We start from the raw sequence: 22,350 nt of genomic DNA on the forward strand, positions 1-22,350 counted from the left end.
TAAAGAGTTGAGTTACATAAAATGTATGAACAAAAAGCAATGTGAGTGTAAGGAAAATTGGTAAGCCCAGATCTAGATCATAATGTTTTACATTTACATTTATTGTGCTTTGGGTAAAATAAAGGCTTTGCTACGGATTAATACACTTAGTCATTTCTTGCCAGAAACAAAGGTGGAGCAGACAGCACAATGAAACTGCTGACTAAATCAAAACTAATGAAGCATTTTTGGCAACTACAGTATAACATTCTACTGACAAGTTTGGTGTGTAAGGCACATTTTGGAGCCATGGGAATTTAAACCGTCCTTGACATATTACATTTAAGTTACATTTTCAATCCTTCTTCATTCGGGATAATTCTCAAATACATAAAACAGTAGCAAGGACTGCCTTGGAACCAATTAGTAGTGTGCGCTCTGATACATCATATGATACTTTAAGACATCCACAAAACCCTGGCTTCGACCCAATTCAGGTCTAGGACACTAATGGGGGCATTCAATCACCGGTGACCATCTCCCCACGGGGGAGATGGCAGCCAGGCCCTATTCAATGCTGTCTTTCCCGACAGCATTGAGCAGGGTTTCTCGACAGAATGAGCCCGACTTCATGAGCTATCGGGCTCGTTCTGCCTAGAACGGCCAGGAAGTGACGAGCTACCTGCTGCAGCTCCCTCTTCCTGGCCGCAACTCACGGCCATGCCCCTTCTCATCCCACTGCAGGCGGGACATGGAATCCCGCCTGTATGTTCTCTGTCGAGCTGACCGAGAATGGGACAGGGTCACGGCCGTGACCTACACATTAAATACCCCCTAAACATGGGTCAAAGCCAGGCTTTCTGCACTTGTCTGTGTTCACATATGACCTGGGTTATTCCTAAGTTGTCACCAGTGGTGACTCCAGAGGTAGGGCTGCATCACAGTCCAAAATTCAAATAGGAGAGCCACACCAACTGCCAGTGAGTCCAAGCAGACAATGTTTAGCAGCATTTGGGGTGACAGTTGGTTCAGCTCCTCTTTTTGAATTTTGGACTGTGCTGCAGCCCCACCTCTAGAGCTGGTATGTCACCCTTCCCACCAGACCTGTTTCTTCCAGTGGTTCGCGTCATCTCCATTCGCCACTGTCCCCCACCAATGAATTTCTTTTAGGTATGGCCTGGGTCATACTTTTCTGTCGGGAAATGTGTTGCTAGTCCAGGGAATAACTCTGGTGAGTTGCAGGGTCAGAGGACCTAGGACTGTCAACCTAGGTAGACCCTTTCAGACATAAGATGGACCTGGACGATCCATGGTCACATCAAATCCCCCCCCCCCCATTTTTGGCTTAAGTCATAAAGGGATCTTATAGTACACAGGCACAGCACAAAACAAGTGGCTTGTGCAACTGTCAGACAGCGCCTGTGGGAAATAACTACTTACATAGCATTCTATACTGAGACATTTTCTTAGGGGATATTATTACTGTTAATATGATTTTTGTGTGTAATGCTTTTTAATATAGTTTAAACACGAATAAAAATTTTCAATTTTTCTTTGTGTTTTATGGATGTTGAATCAACAGTGATACCTAGGATATATAGTAGACATCATTGTTAATTAATGATAATACTAAGTGCTTAGAATTTGTTTCAAAGACAAAAATGACAAATAGTCATAGAAGTAATTGCAACTGATTTGATATTCAGTGATAATGTCCACTTAATATAAAAAAATGTTGGGTCCTTTGCTGTGAACAACGTAGTTAATAATACTACTCTGTCATATTTCTACTTTATACTTTTAAAAACAACTCCATGCCCAATGTAACATATTGTAAATTGGTTTGCAGACTTAAATCAAATCACTGGTGATGTGTGTCTATTTGCAGTGCTTTGAAAAGTCAGTCATTTCCGGTTTGGGCTGAAGATGAATGTTTTCTATCCTTACATAATTATACATTTTTGTATAAATATACATTACATATTGAATGTGACTTAGTTATAACTGATTGGAGCAATCTTGACAATTAGTGTGATATTCAATCACCGGCGAGCATCTCTTGTCAGGGTAGATGGCTGCTGGGCCCTATTCATTGCTGTCTTCCTCAACAGCACTGAGCAGGGAATCTCGTAGAACGAGCCCGACTTCACAAGCAGTCGGGATCGTTCTGCTGAGAACGGCCGGGAATTATCGAGCTCACGGTTGTAGCTCAACTATTCTTGGCCACTTCTCGCGGCCACACCCCCTTCTCTCCCCACGGCAGGTGGGACATTGAATCCCGCCTGCTTGTTCTCGGTTGAGCTGACCGAGAACGGGACAGGGTCACATCTGTCGAGCCAGCTCGACAGCCGTGACCCCACATTGAATACCCCCTTACAGGCACTTATACGATTTGGCAATATTTTAGACATATATGTCATGCCTATTTTTTAAATATTCACCTTAATATAATCAACAATTTGTAATCAGAACAGTGAGAAAATCGTGATGGCGAGTCGTGACGAAATGTGTTTCAAAATCACAGTTTCCTAAAGAGTTTAGCTCTATTACATTGGCCATAATACAGCCAGTGCCATTGACTCATTGGATGGACTTGGGCACTTGAGGAGGTGCAGTAAAAATCCAGGAATCCTGGCCATGCCCCCCCCCCCCCCAAAAAAAAAAAAATAGAATGCAATGTTGCAGCGGGCAATGAAAATGCATATGACTCTGCAATTACCCATAGATGCATTCACCCATTATTGGACCATTCACTATGTGAATTCATGCTTCAGAGTCTTTATCAACCTGTCTAAAATGGACAAGTAGAGAAATTGTCTATACAGTAATAACCAATTAGCTTCTTGCTTTAATTTTTCTAGTACATTTTTTAAAATTATAAGTACAGTTTGATTGGTTCCTATTTGTACCTTTCCCACTTGTTTTCTTTGTAAGGATACATACAGATGGAGCTGGTTCCATCTTTTCCTGGCACCCGCCAGATCCCTTTCACTGGCGAGCGCCGGCAGTAGGGACTGGGATGCATGTGCATCTCACGTGCACACGCGTCCCAGTATCATGGCGGCTGGGCAGCATCTCCCTGCCCGTCTCCGCTTCAGGGAGACGCTGCCCAGTTCGGGGGAAGGGGGGGGGGGTGTCGGGGCGGCAAGGGGGACTGGCAATGGCGGAGGAGGTGGCAGGGAGCGGCGGCATGATCCGTTTCCATGGGGTGCGCGAGCGCCCATGCCGGTAGCTGGCCGCTGGCGGGGGCTGGCGAGGGAATCGCCAGCCCCTGCAAAGATGTAGCCTTCTACATCTGTAAATGGAGTTCACATTAATTTTGTGAAGCATTGTGTAATGTAACTGTATGTTTACTATAGTGTATGTACCCTGTTGTCTGTGTCTTCTTGTCATTGCGAGAAAGCAGATGTACAGAAAAAAAACTACACCTAGAAAGGACTAAAGATAATGCAGCTCATTACCCAATCAGCAAATATGTTGAATTCAAAATCACTTTATTACCATAATTCCTAATGAATAGTTAACTTTGAATAGCTGTATAGCTTATCCCCCAACCATACATAAGGAAAAGTATCAACTACAAACAGACCAACAGAGGTTAGCACATACTACAATATAAACATATCACTATAGCTCACACACCCAACTCTCTATCATTGTACATGCCTGTAGTGATTAGCAAAACAAATGAATCACTAAACTTAATTGTGAATCATGGCCACAGCCCAAAGCAGGACACCAGCTTTATTATAACCTAAGACTAAGGTCATTTCTGCATGGTGATAGGCCACAGTCACGTGACAGACAATCGTCTCTAACACATAAATCTGTGTCCTTTTATTCATTTAAAAAATAGTATTAAATATGAGTAGAGGAGCAATAATGTTTATGATTTGCTTTCCATCAGGCTGTTACCTTTCACTATTCATGCATGAAATAAAATGAATTTACTGTAATGTGCTCATTCATAGAGCTTTCAACTTTGGTAGTAAGTTTCTAAAAGATTGTCAAATTAGCGCTAAAGAAATGTAGCATTCAAGCAAAAATCAATACGTATGGTACATAGAGAAAAAAAACACACAGATTGAGTAAAGAAGAACGAACAGATATAACCCAGAGTATGTTCCTTCTGAACACTATCATGTGGAAAGGAATACAAAGGGCAATGTGCCTAAGTTGTATGCAATGGCGATATATATGTAGTTGAGTGATTAGCAGCCAACTGCGCATGCTTCATGGTCACACTGAGCCAGATGGCGTTTTACTAGTATGCTGAGGGGATTTATTTGCAATCTGATGAGAGGCAACGGACATTTGTGGGCGGTAATGGGAAGTGGTGGTAAAAATGTAGGTGTGTCACAACCAGGGCCGGTGCAAGGTTCCCCAGCGCCCTAGGCAAACTGTCTGCCTAACACCCCCCCCCCCCCATATATATATATATATATATATATATATATAATATATATGCCCCCCTATCAACTACAGCTTGAATAAACATCCAATATCCAAATAAACAAAGAAAGAAGGGGGCACTCACCAGAGCATCCAATTAGAGACCTTTTAATCCATAGTTCACATAATCAGGTCCTAATTATGGGAACTATGGATTACAAGTTTTCTATTTGGATGCTTTGGTGAGTGCCCCCATTCTTTGAGATATATATATATATATATTCAAAGGCTGCGGTGCTCCTGCCCGGCTTCCTTCCCCCTTACCTCAGACCATTGCTGGTGAGGTATAATGTGTGGGTGGCGGCCAGCTCTACTCTTTCGTGGGCTGGCTTCTGCTGCCCTGTCCTTGCCAGGGCCATCTTAACACCATTATTGGCCCCTGGGCAAATCAGCGCAGTGGGCCCTTCCAGGAGCACACACTTCCTACTTGGGCCCCTCCAGGAGCACAAACAAATCTAAAAATAGAAAGCACAGAAAGAGTGAGGAGAGAGGCAGTGGGGTTGGGCAGAGAGGGATCATGCACACAGAGAGAGAGGGTGAGAGAATGGGGATCAGGCACAGAGAGATAGATAGGGATGAAAGAGGGGGGGGGTCAGGCAGAGAGCAAAAGAGAGGGTGAGAGAGAGGGGGTCGTGCACAGAGAGAGAGACAGGAGTGAGGGAGAGGGGGGTCAGGAAGAGGGAAAGAGAGAGAGGGGGTCAGGCACAGAGAGAGAGGGAAGATCAGGTACACAGAGAAAGGGGATGAGGCAGAGAGGGGTGAGAAAGGTGGGGTCAGGGTCAGAGAGAGAGAAGGGGGGGTGAAAACAGGGGGTTCAGACAGAGAGAGATTAAAAAGAGGGGGCAGGCAGAGAGAGAGGGGTAAAGGAGAGGGAGGTGTGAGGGGGGTTTAAGCAGAGAGTGAGAGAGGCATGATCTACACATAATGCACACAGATGAATATAGGTCCAGAGCTGGCAGCTGCTTACTTGTTAAGGGAGGGATTAACCAGCAGGATATGATGCCGATGGACCAGGACAGCAGAGCAGGACTGGAGGGAGGCTAAGGAGGACCCGTCACCCGAGGACACTCTTGGTAGTTGAGCTGGTGGATGGACTAGCAGGCATTGGTAGCGTGGCTGCCCGAGTCCAAGCAAGGTACCCAGAGATACATAGTCGCGCTGGCTGCGCGGCACGGCAACCCCATATCTTGCACAGTAAGAGCGCGGAGGCTCAGAGAGATCCCGCCCCCGCCATTGGTTATAGCTACCGCCACATGACCGCATCCCCGACCCCTCCTGCACTCCCAGTAATGCCGTGCGTGCGGGGTGCGGGGCGGGCGTCGGGCATCGGCGGCTGCACTGGGGTCACTTGAGTCCTCTCTGCGCCCACACAGACCCCGCTTCCCCAAGCATCAGTGGGTCTGGCTTATTGTACACGGGGAAGCAGGGATGCGGGTATCTGGGCAGCGGGGAGAAGCGGCTGACAGCTTCAGTATCGCTATTTGCAGGCATTGCGGGAAGCGCTGCTGGTGCTGAATATGAAAAGAATTTCCAGATGCTGATTGGCTGAATTCTCTCCAATCAGCGTCGGGACAGTTTTTTCATATTCAGCAGCGCTTCCCGCACTGCCAGCAAATAGCGATACAGAGGGAGGCTGGCGGGCGGCAGGTCAGAGGTAGGCTGGCGGGCATCAGGTCAGAGGGAGGCTGGCGGGCATCAGGTCAGAGCCTGGGGGAGATTAGCGGGCTCTCGGCGCAGGTGGGACCTTTCCTGCTGCTCCTACTGCAGCTCATTACCGCCCTCCAGTGGCCGGCGCCCTAGGCAAATGCCTAGAGCTGCCTAGTGGTGGCGCCGGCCCTGGTCACAACCATTTCCAGGGTGTGTGGCCATCATAGAGTTACTGGGGACTGCCATAGTCAAATGATCTGTGACTGATGAAAATTCTTTGTATGCAGTTGCTTGGTTCCGTGAAGGCACCTAGGGGTGTTCTCAAGACAAGTCCTGGCAGCTGTGACATTTGCACATTCTCGCACAATATTTGCTCGCAGGATGGCAGCTATGAATGCATTAGAGTGCAGCAATAACTTAGGCCCAAGTATAGTATATTTCATGTATTTTGAAAATCCTAAATACTGTAGAATGGTTATGCTGTGAAAGTGAAGGGGGATGAAGCAGGATGCTGCAGAGAAATTAAATGTATACACTTTGTGAGTGTGCAACACTGAACTTGAATCTAGGAAAATGGAGGACAGTTATTGGAACACAAGGACATGCACTGAAACTAGAGGAAAAAATAAGGAAAAACTACCTGCCATTAGAGGTGGTAGAGACAGGGCCGGCGCCACCACTAGGCAGGACTAGGCATTTGCCTAGGGCGCTGGCCACTGGAGGGCGGTAATGAGCTGCCGAGGAGAGGTACCATAGAGGTACCATAGAAAGCTGGGAGCGGGGAGCAGGTAAGACAGAGGGCTTCCCTCTTCCCCCACCCCCGAACCCGCCTGTGAATCAACGCTGCCTTCCCCCCCTGGATGCAGGGCGGCTGTGGCAGCAGTATTGCTTGCACCCACCGCACCCCCCACCCCCCAGAGTGCGGACGCTCGCTGTAGTATTGCCTGCAACCCCCCCAATCCCCCCCCCGAGCGTGGGTGCCCGCCGCAGTATCAACCGCCCCCGCACGTGGGGGTGCATTGGGGCGGCGGGCGGAGGATTTGCCTGGGGCGGGGGGGAGGCTTGCACCGGCCCTGGGTAGAGACAGTAAAGTAATTTAAACATGCTTGGAAAAGCCATATGAGTATCCTAACAAATATCTAGGGATGAAATAAGGATGAGGTTACCTAACGGTGATAAAAAGAGGCAGACTAGATGGGCCAAGTGGTTCTTATCTGCTGTCACATTTTGTTTCATATACCCCTTTAACACTGCAAATGCCAGTTCGCACCCCGGATTTGGGCATGCGTCCGACCTGGGAGCAACCCGGCATTTGTGTTATCTCCCACAGTTAACTGGCAATAAGCAATCTTATATGGTTTTGAGTGAGTCTCCTGGCGCTAATATGATTTCTGGGTCGCCTATTCAGAGTAAAGGGGTATTTTCCCAGAATACCCAATACAAAATGTGGCAAAAGGAATTTTTATTTTATTCTAAACTTGGCGCCCCTTTCTCGGTAATTTAATCTGGAATATAGGTGAAAATTTGGGAATATACACTATACTGCCCTTATATGCGTAATCCTCTGTTCCACTTTTCCTCAATTTTCTCCTATTCCTCTGACGTATCCTCAATGTTGATTATGAAAAATAAGAAATAAAAAATCCAATGTGTAAAGAACGTATTCGCAAATTTATGATAAATTAATCGAATCACATCACGTGGGCGTACATCAACTCACTAGTGGTAAACTGATACGCACGTATAAAGGTATCTTTTTGTAATATGATGTCGTACCACTACTCACGATCAGGGGTAGCTTTCCACGTATATAACGGTTTCTTTGAAACGATTTTCTCTCAAAGATAAATTTTTATTCAAACAATATTCCAAAAAATAATCCAAAACATGCGCACTTTAGGCTAGGTAGAGGCAGTGATAAAGTGTAGTCTACACACAAATTTCCCAGGAGTCCGGACCTAAAAAACGTGTGGACAGTCACTCATCCACTTACCTCTTCCTTTCCAGTTCAGTGTGCAAGAGTAAAAACAGTTGACAAGCACTATTCAGGGTACAACATGTTTCGAGACTCCAGTCTCTTCCTCCCTTCCTGAGTTGATGTACGCCCACGTGATGTGATTCGATTAATTGATCATAACTTTGCGAATACGTTCTTTACACATTGGATTTTTTATATTTCTTATTTTTCATAATCAACATTGAGGATACGCCAGAGGAATAGGAGAAAATTGAGGAAAAGTGGAACGGAGGATTACGCATATAAGGGGAGTATAGTGTATATTCCCAAATTTTCACCTATATTCCAGATTAAATTACAGAGAAAGGGGCGCCAAGTTTAGAGTAAAATAAAAATTCTTTTTGGCAATAAGCAATGATGCTAATGTCAGAAAGAAGGCAGGGCAGAGCAGCGATGCATCATTGCGGAGCAGGGTAGGAGGCAGCGCTACTTCCTTCCTATATACCCCTTTCACACCACACAAATAACCATAAAGATGAAACATCTCTGCGCCTCTCCAGTCCGTGAGCGGGTACCAGCCGGGAGCAGCGCGTCTGCCGGAGAAGATGCCGAGGTCGTCGCCGGGGACCAGTTGAGTAGGATTTCCTTCCTTAGGTAACCCTTTTGGACTACTTCGGATCCTGGACCCCGGAGACATCAGCCCAGGACCCCGGACCAGCCCCGCAACCAGGACCAAGGCCCCGGAACCGGACTCTTCTGCCCTGGAGCCCTGGACCCCGGACCAGCCCCGGAACCAGGACCAAGGCCCCGGAACCGGACTCTTCTGCCCTGGAGCCTCAGACCCAGGATCCAGGGACCGACCTACGGGCTCAAGGTAGGTAAGTATCAGTATGTGTGTGTTATGTATGTATTAAACTTTTATTTTTCAGGGTGTCAGTGTGTTTTATTTAACTATTTTTTGTACTGTAGAACTACAAGTGCCAGCGGGCCCTTTAATGCCCCGCATGCTGGGACTTGTGGTTCTCCAAGTCCCAGCATGCGGGGTAGGCTTGCTGGGACTCATAGTTCTACAGTAGAAGACAATAGTTTTTATTCTTTTTTTTGACACTTTTCATCAGCCCGATGCCCACCGCCCAGGGGCATCGGGGACAGCCCCGGACTTTCAGCATGGGCTGGTACCGTGTTTCCCCGATAATAAGACACTGTCTTATTTTTTTTCAACCAACAAAAAACACCATAGGCCTTATTTTCAGGGGAGGTCTTATTTTAAACATGCCCCAGTGCTCCTTTTAAACAGGCCCCAGACCGCCATCTTTGACATGCCCCAAACCCCCTTGATATAGTAAACATGCCCCTGTCCTCCTTTTAAACATCCCCCAGTGCTCCTTGTAAACATCCCCCAGTGCTCCTTGTAAACATGCCCCAGTGCTCCTTGTAAACATGCCCCCAGTTAAAGAGAGGGAACCTCCTTTACACACCTCTCCTCCTCTCTGTCTCATCAACGCCAGCGCTCCGTCCTCTGCTGCAGCCGCGTGATGTGCGCTGCGACATCACGCGGCTCCTGCAATGCATCCCTGGGACCGGGAGCAAAGCGGCATCTGTAGAAGCCGGAGGTCTCTAAATACCTCAGAGGTGATTGAAGATCACCTGGAGGTTAGCGGGGTCTAGTATTTATTGTTTGCAATCCACAGGATTGAAATTTGAATCAGCCTTATTTTCGGGGGAGGTCTTATTTTGGACACATGTCCAAAATCTGGGGGAGGTCTTATTTTCGGGGATGTCTTATTATCGGGGAAACACGGTAAGTCCTGGAGGGGGACGACCCCTTCATTGGGGGGGGGGGGTCCCCACTTCCCCAGGACCCCTGCCCATGCTGACCAGCCACGGGGATAATGCTTTGGCCGCGGGACCTTATATAATAAGTGTCCCCCGGCTGTGGCATTACCCTGCTGGCTGGTTGGGTCTGGTGCTGGTTCTTAATATACGGGGGACCCCTAGTCATTTTGTCCCCCGTATTTTGGGAACCAGCGCTGGACCTTGAGCCTGGTGCTGGTTTCATTAAATCAAGGGAACCCCTATTTGTTTGTCCCTCTGATTTTATGATACCAGCACCGGCTTTTTGAGCCCGGGGCTGGTTATGCTTAGGAGGGGGACCGCACGCCGTTTTTTTTTTTTTCCACAGCGCACTGTACTGAAAATGTGCCCATTTTCAGGACTGAAAAAGCGCCCGAAATCGCACCATATTGCACTTTTTTGCCGCAAATTCGCATCTCATTACATACGCGAATTCGCGGCAAAAAACTCGATTTTTAAAGGTGCGATTTGGTGCGATTTTTTTCGTAAGAAAAAAATCGCACCCTATTACATTTCGCCCCTTGTGTCTTTTTGCACTGCATACATGTGATAAAGCGAGTGCACACATCTACATGTGATTCAGAGTCATACAGAGTACACTGAAATATACCAGATTTTAACTGAATTTTTATTAATTAGCATAAAACATTGAACAGTATATAGTATCATATCCATGAATCACAAGAACACAGTCACAAATAAATATTTATTAAACACACACACACCAGTATGTATACAAAAATGTTGTAAGAAATAGTCATATTTTTTCAACGCTGGTAAGAAATACCGTAAGACAAATATTCATGCAAACTCGAGTGTCGGGATACACTAAGAGTAACCTCAGTAAATGGTCACATGCTTAAATTTGCATGTAACCAGGAGTTAATACTCATCCCATTCATATCAATAATTGTTAGACTTAATAGAAATATAATAAAAAAGTAATGCATTTCATATAAACAATTATTATAATGTACTGATGCTCTACAATCCCATCAGGCTGAGATTCAAAATAATTACAGTCCAGGAAAGAGGAAAGCACCTCTCAGTGACTATGGGTAATTAATACAAATCTTGTCACTTAGTTTTTTCAACACATAGTAAAATACAGCTCAATAGTATCCTATCCTATTAAACTTCTGCCACCAATCTGTCAGTATAGCATAATATAGATACACAATGTATAGTGTTATAGATATTCTGTCAGCACATAGAAAAATACAGTGTATAGTTTCTATACATATAAAGCACTTCCCATGGTCAAGTGTCAAGTATCTGTGTCATGCTGTGATTTCCATTTGATTACAATGTTTGCTCTGTCTTGAGTGTGAAATGGCCATGGGAAGAGTTTTATATGCACAGAGATTATACACTGTTTTAGTAGCATGATGGCTTTGGTTTGACATTTATGTTGCTATAATATTATTATAGCATTTTAACCATGTCATATTACATTTTCACTTAGCCTATAAAAGAGTCTATAAAATTATGGGAATTAATCATGATTAACATCTTACAATAGGGAATGACCCCACCAACTCCTAATCCCAGTCTAAAGGTCTGATACGAGTGTGACAAAATTTTTTAACGTGTTTGTGCACCTCAATGACAGATGGTTGGAATTTTATGATTTGTCTTTAAGATGTTACTATAAATTTGAAAATTAAAATTTGAAAACGGGGTTTTACTTCCCCCAGTACCATTCCTTGGCAGTGCATGACCATTCTATGTCATTTTGTTGGAGTCTACTACACTATTAGTTGCCTATTACCGTATATACTCGAGTATAAGTCGACCCGAATATAAGCCGAGGCACCTAATTTTACAACAAAAACCTGGCAAAACGTATTGACTCAAGTGGGACCCTCACTCGAGTATAAGCCGAGGGGGGCTTTTTCAGCATAAAAAATGTTCTGAAAAAGTAGGCTTATACTCGAGTATATATGGTATATTATATATACAGAATTGAATAGAAGCTCTGTAATACCAGTCACATACAGTGCAGTATTGCACACACTATCTGGTAATTGGCCAGATATTGCCATTACTGTATCTTGCCCCAAAATATAGCTAACACTGGGGCAAATGTATTAATCCTGGTAAAGAGATAAAATAGAGATAAAGTGGAAGTTCCTAATGCACCAGCCAATCAAAAACTGTCATTTTCAAGCATAGCTGATTGGCTGGTGCATTATCTCCTTCTACTTAATACTTCTACTCCACAATGCCTGATAATGACACAAATCCAATTACTGATGTCTGTTAAGAAATTATTATTACAACATTTTGTGAACTAATTCCTTCATGCATTATCAAAACAAATTTCATCTTCTCTTCTACATGTACAGATATTAAAAAACTGAAACATACAGTACATCATTTACTGGATTTTATTGTATTATTTGAAAGTTTCCCATATTGCTAATATATATATATATATATATATATATATATATATATATATATATATATATATATATACACTAAACTAATTGTTTTAAATTATAAAAAGACTGTAATAAAATTGAATAGTTGTTGATGATGATGACTGATAATTTTGTTAATAACATTGCAAATTCAAGAAAATCATTGGGTTTAATATATATCACTAGTTACTATTGAACAAAAAGACTGACCTAGGTCAATCTATTAGAGCGCCTCTATATGGGTATGGTTCCTTATAGAGCAGCCGATTCAGGGGGTGGTCAATTCCCCAGATAAAACATAAGAAACAACAAGACAAGGAGAATCGGCGCTCAAGAGAATACAAATTCAAGTGCTTGCATCAATTTTAAAATTATTTAATGAAAAAGTTATTTCATATATACACAATTATTTTATCCTAAAATGAACAATAAAAAACACACTGGCAATCAATTAATAACAATGGACCTATTGTGGAGAGATTGATATAGTCACCAATATTATTTGATAAGACCTGCACTGATCCAGGGGCTTGTGTCCATATGATATTGAGGGAACGTCCGTGTGGATATGGCCGTTTGTAGTTGATAAGTCCTGTATGTTGCCTTGGAAGTCCACCCGTTGGCAAAAAAGATTTTATAATAGCCAGCCCGGGGTATCCTTAGATTGAAGTAGCATTCAGGATCAGTAGGCCTCTCACGGTTCCAATACAGCTGATTATTAGGACAGGATCAGATAGAGTAGTACAGCAGGTGGTCAAACAATCTTCAGGGTGAAATCTAAATCAGATCTTTCTCTCCAAGTATGGTCCAATAAAACACCAGGTGTTTTATTGGACCATACTTGGAGAGAAAGATCTGATTTAGATTTCACCCTGAAGATTGTTTGACCACCTGCTGTACTACTCTATCTGATCCTGTCCTAATAATCAGCTGTATTGGAACCGTGAGAGGCCTACTGATCCTGAATGCCACTTCAATCTAAGGATACCCCGGGCTGGCTATTATAAAATCTTTTTTGCCAACGGGTGGACTTCCAAGGCAACATACAGGACTTATCAACTACAAACGGCCATATCCACACGGACGTTCCCTCAATATTCTATGGACACAAGCCCCTGGATCAGTGCAGGTCTTATCAACTAATATTGGTGACTATATCAATCTCTCCACAATAGGTCCATTGTTATTAATTGATTGCCAGTGTGTTTTTTATTGTTCATTTTAGGATAAAATCATTGTGTATATATATGAAATAACTTTTTCATTAAATAATTTTAAAATTGATGCAAGCACTTGAATTTGTATTCTCTTGAGCGCCGATTCTCCTTGTCTTGTTGTTTCTTATATCACTAGTTACTAGCCTGGCAAAATTATGAAACAGTATAATAGGGGTGCCAACGCCTGAATGGCACAACACTTGAATTGTTTCTTTGGGTGCCAAAATGTGCACACCGTCATGTAAAACACTTGAATTCTCCCCATAAAAGTGTGGAGCAGTGTAAGCCTTTAATTATATAGGACAGATTTTTATTTAATTATTTGTTAATATTGTTTAATCATGGCTTAAGGAGGTTATTCTGGTTGACACGCATGGCTGCGAATTCGCAAATGCCATATATGTTTGTATACTGCACATGCGTCACGAACACAATGCGCATGTGCCAAATTGTTCGTACCTTCAATCTCGCATCATTGCGTAGATAAAAATGCATGCACGGCAGATCCGAAATCAAGGCGCTGTCAGTACCTGGGAATTCTGTGGACCCGGTTGACGACCAGGAACTGGGGTAGCTTGCAGGGTAACAGGGCGAATATAAGTCCTTCTCATACGGGGCCTGGGAGGAGCCCGGAGACTGAGGACACTGACGTGTAGAAGTTAGCCACGGGGTAGATGATGAAGGAACAGGTGACAGACAGGAACAGGAACCAGTTCTAGCCAGGCCGGAATACACAGGTGACTGTAGTGGGTAGCACCCAGGCAGGGGGTGCGCAGGAATCTGTGGCAGGCTGCAGCCAAACAGAAGGTACACTGGAGACTGGTGTAGGTTGTACCCAGACGGAAGGTGCACAGGAGGTTGCTTGCAGGATGCACCCAGACTGAAGGTACACAGGTGATAGCAGGAGTTGTACCCAAACGGAAGGTGCACAGGAGGTTGTTTGCAGGTTGCACCCAGACTGAAGGTACACAGGTGATAGCAGGAGTTGTACCCAAACGGAAGGTGCACAGGATGTTGTTTGCAGGTTGCACCCAGAGTGAAGGTACACAGGTGAGCAGCACTAATTGCACCTTGAGCAAGATGCTGGAGGTGCACAGATGATCAAAGGCTGATTGCACTTGGAGCTAGATGCTGGAAGTGCACAGGTGATCCAGACTGATTGCACTTAGAGCAAGACGCTGAAAGTGCACAGGTAGTCAGGAGAGCTCAGGACGCTGGTGTTCTCTAAGGATTGACAAGCTAAGAACTGGCACCAGCTTGGTTCAAACATGAGTCTTTTATCCCCCTTGAGCGTCTCTGATAGGCTGCTGACTTCAGCCCGGATTGCATTGGATGGCTTCACCAAGATGGTGCCTGCTGCGCAGACGCTGCGGCAGAGTTAGTATGCCTTGTGTCAGTGAAGTCCCCACAGACAGGCGGAAGCACTGCAGCTGCAGCTCCGCCGGTGCCCGCATCCAGAGCGAGGGAACAGAGCCGGGAACCAGGCCAGGACACTCCGCGCCAGCACAAGGCAACCAGTCAGAGCGGGCAGCGTCACCCACACATAATGGTGACTGCCCACTTCCTCCTGGCGCTCTGCTCAGACGCCCGAGACCATGCACCTGGACCAGATCCCGCCGCACTACCCGGACTGGTAAGCGACACACGCGGACCGTGACAGGTGCGTTGTGGGTGTCTCTCTGGGCGCGGCCTCGCAGCACTGCGAAAAAATGGATGTATAAAGGGGTGTATGCAACGGGAGACGACCAAAATTTGTGGGTGATAGTTTTGCAAAGCTACGAGTATACTTGCAGTCTTGGGCTGGAAAATCATTTGCAATTCATAGTGACTCCCTAGTTGTCTCCTGGCTGCAACTAAAAGGCCTAGCGCACACACCACTAATTACCCCTCTCAATTGCTAAAACACATACACCTTCCCACACTTTTTTATTCTTATTTAATAAATAGTATTTAAAAAATTAAACTCTTTACCAAACCAAAATCAATTGAAAAATAAGTGTTTGACATTTTTGGAATATACACGTTAATCTGTACCAGATGATGTTTATTTGTTTTAAAGGGTTTACCCATCCCTGTATATGTTGGAAATTCAAAAAGACAGCAGACTCTCCAAGCTAGGTGGGTGGATTTTGACCTTCATACTAAATTTATACTAGGAAAAAGATATATATATTTTGTAAACTTTTTAACAATTTTTTACTATAAGCAAAAAATTATTTATGGTGACATATTCTTACCTTTTTTAATACATCATTATCATTAACAGTTAGCTATATGTTAATTAGTAAGGCAAATATATAGGGTTTGTACATGTCTTGACATCTCATTTTAGAGCTGTGCAGGTTTTGATTTACTCTGATTTACTCTGATTTCAAAGCAGGATCTTATTGTCTATCCCAAATCACATGACAGTTGTTGACAGTTGATAGCCAATAAGATCCTGCTTTGAAATCAGAGTAAATCAAAGAGTATTTAAATAAATATATGGAGAACACATACATATTTTAGAACTCTGCCACAAAAGCGATATTGAGGGCTTTCAATTAATGGATTTAAACTTGCAGGGGAGGAGAGGTGCCCCCCTGGGAGCAGGAGCCCGGAGGCAGATGACTCCATTGCCTCCCAGAGTTCTGCCTCTGAGAGCGTGTACACATAAGTCATGCATATCCCCGTAATGATACATGGTTGCATCACAAGATCAGCATCTAAGAAGTGATGTTTTATACTGGTACTGGAGTCCAAGTGTAAAATTATATGATGATGATGATGATGATGATGATGATGCTAACATCATTAACAATCATTAGAGATGTGTAATTGTGATTGGCTCTATCTTTAACTCTTTACAGCTATATTATGTTGCAGCAAACTATTTGAATTATTTACTTGTTTTAGATGGTTGCAGTGTACAATAGCAAATTATTATTTGATTTATAATGGGATTTAAAAGTGTTTGTATTTAATTCCATTTCATACCGAAAACATTTATTAATAATACTGGCAATTAATTATATTGTATTATGTATACATAGGATACTAATAATTTGCATTTATCACTAACACTGTCAAGTTGCATCTTTATTCTATAGTTGGGAAAAGTATATGTACAGGTTGGGCCATATGAAATAGACAGAAAAGAAGAAAGTCCTGAACGAGTGCGCATAAGCTGCCTTGTGATGGGGCCAATATTAAATGGTGACCCTAACACCCTAACACCATAAAATGCATATGGAAAAAAAGAGAAGAAAATCCCCTCCACTGGCGCTTAATGAGATAATACGTCCCTTCTGATTGGGATGTGCTCCTCTTCTCCTAATACAATAACTGGTAAGTGAGATAAATACCGTATTCCCCTCTTTCTATAACAACATTCCTTTTCTCCACCTCTCTATGATATTTTTCCATATCCCCCATTAAGGTTTATCTCTTTCCATATATGGATAGATCTCCCTTTAATGTAAGAGGTGATGGATGATATTGAGTCTCCCAAAAAGAAAAAAAAAAATGGTAGATATTGTTACACCATTTAATATATACAGAGGTAAAAACAGATAAAAAATACAAGGATAGGAAAATAGCAGATTGGCCTGTTACCCAAAGTGGTGGAGAACATGGACAAACATCCATTCCTGGGCTATATGTAAAGCAGGACAATTCCCATTGAGCCGTCCCATGCAAACATCTGCTGGGTCTATTTTCATTGCCTACCAGTCTTAGGTGATTCATACAACTGTTGAATCAACTGGTGAATTTTCATGGATTTATGTTCCACTGGAAACGATCATCTAGCAGTCACATCCGGACGCTGTTGCTGGTGGTACTTGGCTATAAGAAAGGTAGTTATTTAAGGAAATAGTTCTTGCACTTTCTTATAGCCAAGTACCACCAGCAATTGAGTAATACCCCACCAGCTAAAAATACCATGCCAACTGATCCAATCCACAGCAATCACCAAATTATTATGTTGTAACCACATTGTTTAAATAGAAATCACAGGGGCTTTATCCTATTGTAAAGTGCAACAGAATATGCTGTGCTATATAAGAAACTGTTAATAAATATATATATCCCATTCAATATGTGACGGCCTATGGGACCTCTAAAAAACGGTCCAGTATACAAGAGGATACAATGTGCGCTTTTTTTCATCTCCGCCTCATCTTACTATCCCTTTTTTCCTTCTTTTGTTATAGATTTAATATGCAATGTGATAATGATGGTACACTGACACAACTCAGTACACTCCAATCATCTCCCTTTAAACAGGACCATGAAGTGGAGCACAGTGACTAAACCAACAAGGCCAGCAGGGCCAAGGATGTACTTTGCTTCTTTTCTCTAGCAGTTTACCATCCCTTAATTTCCCCAGACATTGTTTCCACATGTAACCAAGTATCTATACCCAGGGTCTGACATATCCCGTAACGTTTGGAAGGACTTTATGCTCTGTAGAGCTCAGTGTGTGCTTTTTCTTCATCTCTGTCTCATCTTACTATCCTTTGAATTTTTTCCTGTGTAATGAATAACAGGTGACCCCCAAGTGACTCCATGCTGATGTATGTGATTTAGCCACATGATGGTAGAATAGGCAAGTGCCACTGCCCACAATTTTATGACCCGCCTAGACATAGACACACACATTGAATGGAGCATCTGGACCAAGTCCGCCTTAACTGGACACAGAAACACACTTAATTGAGTAGTTATACTTATAATATTGTCATCCCAGTGGGAGAACACTGTCCAGCCTAGAGTAACCACAGCCCATACAACCTATACATATGGTCATCCATCCTAGATAACATAGAGCCACCCTTTGACTTCCACAATGCCGGACGACATCCCCTGCAGGCCACAAGCAAACAAGTTTTTATCTTTACAGAACATCTCACACTATGGGCAGTCCCAATAGACAATGTGATTATGGACCCTCCCAATCGTACACTTAGGATTCCACAGTTTCTGCGTGCATTCACATGCTTTTCAGCCACAAGGATTTTAGAGCTTTTTATTATATTGCTCCAGGACACTGGAGCGCATCTTATTGTTCCTCACGCATACCACTACACTTTTACACATTTCCATCAACCTTGCATATCACGGCAGCCCACGCAGACAGCTACACACTCATGCAATGTTCCCACTGTTTCATTGTATTATTTTGTATTACAGGGATCGTGACGCGCTACAGCCAGGCACCAGCCGCCAGGATTAACACTCACTCACAGGTAGTCATGACTACCAAACAGCTTGCGTTCCACAAGCACATCCTCCTGCCGGAAAGACGCGGACTTCCTGTCTAGCACTCCCGGTAATCAGACCAGCTGGCGGCGGGCGCACGGCGAGCAGCAGACACACACTCCCTGAATCACTCCTTTATAAGGTAAGCACGTATTATGTTTTGTTATCACCACGCACTTTGACAAAGGGGGACCACCCCCGAAACGTTGGTCGTTTATTTGCTTTAATACAGCACGTTTTCCAAGTCCCCGGAGTGTCAGCCTTTTTCGTTCCTCTAAACCATTTCTTTGGAAGGGCACCAGGGCAGCTGAGCAGCAGCGGAGAGTGCCGGGCCGCACAAACCTCTCTCTCTCTCTCTCTCTCTCTCTCTCTCTCTCTCTCTCTCTCTCTCTCTCTCTCTATATATATATACATATATATATATATATATATATATATATATATATATCCTGCCTAAAATGTTTGGCGTGAGCGTTGAAATGTGTAGAGAGACCTCCTGGCACCAGCACCTTAATCTTATTTATAAAAGCTACCTTTTTATTTGTATTTTTATTGAATTTGTCACTTCATAAACTCCTTCAATAATTTGAATTGGAGTTTACTCTCTTGTCCTTGTGATTTCTGGCACCATCTGGGTACATCCTGGCACTTCCGATCAACCATGAGAGGACCCATAAAGATCATGATTCGATGAGAACTTGATTCTTTTATACACACTATACACATTACCTACTGTATATCCAAAAATCTGGATAACAACCTACTACAACCTACTGTTTTTTTTTGTAAACCTTTTATGTCCTGAAGATGGGCTGCAGCCCAAAACGCCATAGACAAATAGTATATTTTTTGACGACTTTATTCTACACTATATAAATATCATCTATATATATATATATATATATATATATATATATATATATATATATATATATATATATATATATATATATATAGTGTCCATGAGTCTTCAAAACACTGCCATCTACTGGCAGAGAGTGAAACACATGAACAAATACAGAAGGTAGCAGACTAGCTTTCAAGGCTTTTGCTTCAAGCGGGCTTACTAGTGTGTGTATATGTATGTATATGTGTATGTATGTATGTATGTATATATATTCCCTATAGATTGTAAGCTTGCAGCAGGGCCCTCCTACCTCCAAGTCTGTCTGTTGTTACCCAGTTTGTCTTATCACTGTCTACTATTGTAAAGCGCAACGGAATCTGCTGCGCTATATAAGAAACTGTAAATAAATAAATAAATAAATATCCAGTACAAAAAAACGGCACTCCAGAGGCAACGTATTAAAGCAAATAAAAGGTGTATTTAAAGCATATGACAAGCTTTCGGGGTATTAGCCCCTTACTCAGGTCAACACCTTCACCTGGCTGTAGGTGTTGACCTGAGGAAGGGGCTAATACCCCGAAAGCTTGTCATATGCTTTAAATACACCTTTTATTTGCTTTAATACGTTGCCTCTGGAGTGCCGTTTTTTTTGTGCTGGATATATTAGATTGTGTTCAGGCACCGGGGCCAGCTGATTGAGTTGTTTGCAGCAAGTGCCGGCAGACTTGGATGACTATATATATATATATATATATATATATATATATGCAAAAAACCAGAGAAGAGACGCAACCATGAGCATATAATTCAAGACAAATTTACTGCACAATAAGGCTCACGTACATTGAAAGTTTAAATGAATATGCTTGCCAGCCTAGTAGAATAGGCAATAGAATAGGTGCACCTACAACGCCCCGACAGACACCAGCAAGGATCGCGTGAGCTGTTATTGCCTATTTGAATGTGATTTTGAACCTTGTGGTAACCAGCCCACAGAGCTTTTACTATTGTTACGAGCATTACCGTGAAGTACCCTGGAGTTTGTCACTCCTTATTTTCTAAAATAAAATCTCTTTTAATGCACCAGGAAGCGCCCTCTTCCTTTCCTTTGTTCTACCTAGATTTCCATCTCCTGTGAGCCCGGGAGCTACACCTGTGGAAGTTGGAGCTGCAGTCTTATACACAGACTTTTGGTGCCAAGTAGCCACATTGTGTGTTGACACAGTGGCTTTCTCCCTTTTTGGACATACATTAACACCAGTGCAACAGCATCCAAGTACTGTACATATATATATATATATATATACCGGATAGGAGAGCAGTATCATGCAGCAAATAGCGGGTGCCAGCCAATGTAATCCTCACGAGATACCTTCGAACAGCAATAATTTGCTATATATATATATATATATATATATATATATATATATATATATATATATATATACATACAGCGACAATATGCCGGCACTCGGGGTGAATAAAAGCCAACAGGAGGGTGCCTTCCCATAGATATAATACAACGTCCAACAGGGGGGCGGCACTCCAAAGAAATGATCACGCAGTCAAACAGTCATCTTGTGAAAAAACGTGTATTATAGCGCCAAGCGCTTTCGGTGAATCACCCCGTCCTCAGGGCATCAATACACAGGGGAGAATATATATATAATGATTTCAGGCCCACACGCAAGCCTGTGAATGGATGTTTATGCAAAACACCCATTCTCAGTGCTGCAGGGAAATTCGCAGGAAGTAGCGGGCAGGGGGGCCTACGCATCACTGGAGGGCGAAATAACACTGCTCTGCAAACTAACCAGAATCAGGCCCCATATGTACTCACAATTATACACTATGGGGCAGATGTATTAAGCATTAACAAGAGATAAATTCAAGTGTGATAAGGAGAGATAAACGTCCAGCCAATCAGCTCCTTACTGACTTTTTTCAAACACAGCCTGTAACATGGCAGTTGGCAGGTGATTGGCTGGACGTTTATCTCACCTTATCACACTTGCATTTATCTCTTGTTAAGGCTTAATACATCTGCCCCATTGGTAGATGGGGCAGAGCTGAAATTGGTTATGATGTCATACAGCTCACCAGCTGAGTGTATGTAGGTACTGGGTAGCTGTGCAGGATGCTGAAACAGTGTCTAGACCAGAAGCTACAGAAATTGCAGGTCTCACTAGAACTAAGTCAAAGACTACTGTTACACTGTGACATTCTCACACTGTGTCAAGATGGCTCTTCCCATGCTTTGTAATAGCTTCAGTTTCCATCTTGATAAAGGGAATGTACCTTCCATGGAGAAGTAGCAAAATGAAGTAGCGCACTCCACTTTCAACAACATTTATGTTTTTTGGTACAGTACAGGATGGCTGTAATTGTGGATCATTGCTGCAAAAGTTTCCATGCATTTTATCTTTGTATGGTCCCCTCACTGCACAAAAGGATTTATTCAATACTGATCTGCAGAAAGTCAGATCATATCCAAGATTTTCTATGAAACATGCTGTGTGGAACTAGAAGGTTTTTCAGTTTTGTAGATACATTGTTTGCATTTTGAATGGAATTTTATTAGAAATGTACGGGTTCGGTTTTATCTGGATTTGCTCGGTTCCAAAAGCAGGATCTTGCTGGCTTTATAAAACATGTGACAGTTGATAGCCAATAAAATCCCTCGCTGAGTAAATCTGGGTAAAACTGAACACGCACATCTCTAGATTTTAT

The sequence above is a fragment of the Crinia signifera genome, chromosome 5 (genome assembly GCF_055691185.1).
Source record: "Crinia signifera chromosome 5, ASM5569118v1, whole genome shotgun sequence".
In the NCBI taxonomy this organism is placed as follows: Eukaryota; Metazoa; Chordata; class Amphibia; order Anura; family Myobatrachidae; genus Crinia; species Crinia signifera.